The 2895-nt window shown below is 46.5% G+C and overlaps 1 pseudogene; it reads left to right on the top strand.

The window, feature by feature from the left end:
- The first annotated feature begins 2489 nt into the window (after positions 1-2489).
- On the top strand, positions 2490-2607 carry LOC126196002 (5S ribosomal RNA; annotated as a pseudogene).
- The last annotated feature ends 288 nt before the right edge of the window (positions 2608-2895 follow it).

The following is a 2895-nucleotide window of genomic DNA, read 5'->3' as shown; positions in this document are numbered from 1 at the left end:
CGAATTCCAGTCACCCATGACTATTAAATTTTCGTCTCCCTTCACTACCTGAATAATTTCTTTTATTTCATCATACATTTCTTCAATTTCTTCGTCATCTGCAGAGCTAGTTGGCATATAAACTTGTACTACTGTAGTAGCTGTGGGCTTCGTATCTATCTTGGCCACAATAATGCGTTCACTAAGCTGTTTGTAGTAGCTTACCCGCGTTCCTATTTTCCTATTCATTATTAAACCTACTCCTGCATTACCCCTATTTGACTTTGTGTTGATAACCCTGTAGTCACGTGACCAGAAGTCTTGTTCCTCCTGCCACCGAACTTCACTAATTCCCACTATATCTAACTTTAACCTATCCATTTCCCTTTTCAAATTTTCTAACCTACCTGCCCGATTAAGGGACCTGACATTCCACGCTCCGATCCGTAGAACGCCAGTTTTCTTTCTCCTGATAACGACATCCTCTTGAGTAGTCCCCGCCCGGAGATCCGAATGGGGGACAATTTTACCTCCGGAATATTTTACCCAAGAGGACGCCATCATCATTTAAACATACAGTGAAGCTGCATGCCCTCGGGAAAAATTACGGCCGTAGTTTCCCCTTGCTTTCAGCCGTTCGCAGTACCAGCACAGCAAGGCCGTTTTGGTTATTGTTACAAGGCCAGATCAGTCAATCATCCAGACTGTTGCCCTTGCAACTACTGAAAAGGCTGCTGCCCCTCTTCAGGAACCACACGTTTGTCTGGCCTCTCAACAAATACCCCTCCGTTGTGGTTGTACCTACCGTACGGCTATCTGTATCGCTGAGGCACGCAAGCCTCCCCACCAACGGCAAGGTCCATGGCTCAGGGGGGGGGGAGGGGGGGAACGTTACCTTATACAGCAGCAACTTCTCTGACGCTGACATTAGGGTTATCGTCAACTGCACGAAGAATTGCCTCTTCCATTTCAGGTGTCCTCGTCGCTCTAGGTCTTCCCCAGTCGCGAGTCATAGGCTGGAATGTTCCGTGCTCCCTAAGACGTCGATCAATTGCTTCGAACGTCTTCCTGTCGGGACAGCTTCGTTCTGGAAATCTATCTCGATACAAACGTACCGCGCCACGGCTATTGCCCCGTGCTAATACATTCATCAAATGGGCATCTGCCAACTCCGCATTTGTAAACATTGCACTGACTGCAAAACCACGTTCGTGATGAACACAAACCTGTTGATGCTACGTAACTGATGTGCTTGATGCTAGTGCTGTAGAGCAATGAGTTGCATGTCAACACAAGCACCGAAGTCAACATTACCTTCCTTCAATTTGGCCAACTGGCGGTGAATCGAGGAAGTACAGTACATACTGACGAAACTGAAATGAGCTCTAACATGGAAATTAAGCGTTTCCGGACACATGTCCACATAACATATTTTCTTTATTTGTGTGTGAGGAATGTTTCCTGAAAGTTTGGCCGTACCTTTTTGTAACACCCTGTATAATCTATTTGAAACCTTCCAGTGTCTCCAGGCCTCTTCCTCGTTTACAATCTTCTTTCATGAATCTTAAACCAATTGTTAGCTATGGTTAAGTTATTTTCTGTGCAAAATTCTACCAGGCGGCTTCCTCTTTCATTCCTTATCCCCATTCCATATGCCTCTACTACTTTTCCTTCTCGTCCTTTTTCTACTATCGAATTCCAGTGCCCCATGACTATTGCCGGCCGCGGTGGTCTCGCGGTTCTAGGCGCGAAGTCCGAAACCGTGCGACTGCTACGGTCGCAGGTTCGAATCCTGCCTCGGGCATGGATGTGTGTGATTTCCTTAGGTTAGTTAAGTTTAAGTAGTTCTAAGTTCTAGGGGACTGATGACCACAGCAGTTGAGTCCCATAGTGCTCAGAGCCAGCCCCATGACTATTAAATTTTCGTCCCCCTTCACTATCTGAATAATTTAACTTTTACGACTTATGATAGTGAAAATAATTCGTAGTTCTCCTGACAACCAAGATTAAGAATGTTGTGTGAGCAACCATAGTCATTGCTTTGGGTATACGCAGCTGCTGTGTAAAATTTCATCTACAAGCCTTTTAGGATCTAGCTGGTAGAGGAGAAGTTCATTGTTCGTAGTTGAAAAGAGATTTCGCTTGACAACGGGACGAGCTGCGAGAGCTTCACTGAATTAAACGAGCTAGCAGCTGTGGGTACGCAACATGGATGCATCCATTTGTATGCTATATTTGTGTCCCGTTCTCTAGTTTATGTGAGGGTTTCCTGTGAACTATTCGAATATTCATGGTGGGGGAGTTATTCGCACTTTATAGAGTATACCAGAAAAACTCTACCCTTAGCGCTGACTTGTGAAAATGAATAGATTTATAAAAAAAATTCAGGGGTCGTTTTGAACACGCTGAATTGAAGAGTCGGTATTATAGTTCGCTAAGGGAAGAGGAGAGAGCCTCGCTCCCAGGAGACGCAGGACATGATAGTTATGATCGGTAGTATACCAGTTTCGGCCAACGGGCTTGCCGCAGTGGTAACACCAGTTCCCGTAAGATCACCGAAGTTAAGCGCTGTCGGGCTGGGCTAGCACTTGGATGGGTGACCATCCGGTCTGCCGAGCGCTGTTGGCATGCGGGGTGCACTCAGTCCTTGTGAGGAGAACTGATGAGCTACCTGATGTAGAAGTAACTTCTCCGGTCTCGTAAACTGACATAAGGCCGGGAGAGCGGTGTGCTGACCACATGCCCCTCCGTATCCGCATCCAGTGACCCCTGAGGGCTGAGGATGACAAGGTGGCCGGTCGATACAGTTGGGCCTTCATGGCCTGTTCGGACGGAGTTTAGTTTAGTATACCAATTTCGTACGACAGAAGCACGACATCCGAAGCGAATTGCCAAAGATAACAAGTCTTTGTTGTG

Source organism: Schistocerca nitens, chromosome 7 (assembly GCF_023898315.1).
Source record: "Schistocerca nitens isolate TAMUIC-IGC-003100 chromosome 7, iqSchNite1.1, whole genome shotgun sequence".
NCBI classification, from domain to species: domain Eukaryota; kingdom Metazoa; phylum Arthropoda; class Insecta; order Orthoptera; family Acrididae; genus Schistocerca; species Schistocerca nitens.
This window is presented reverse-complemented; position numbering and strand designations above follow the sequence as displayed.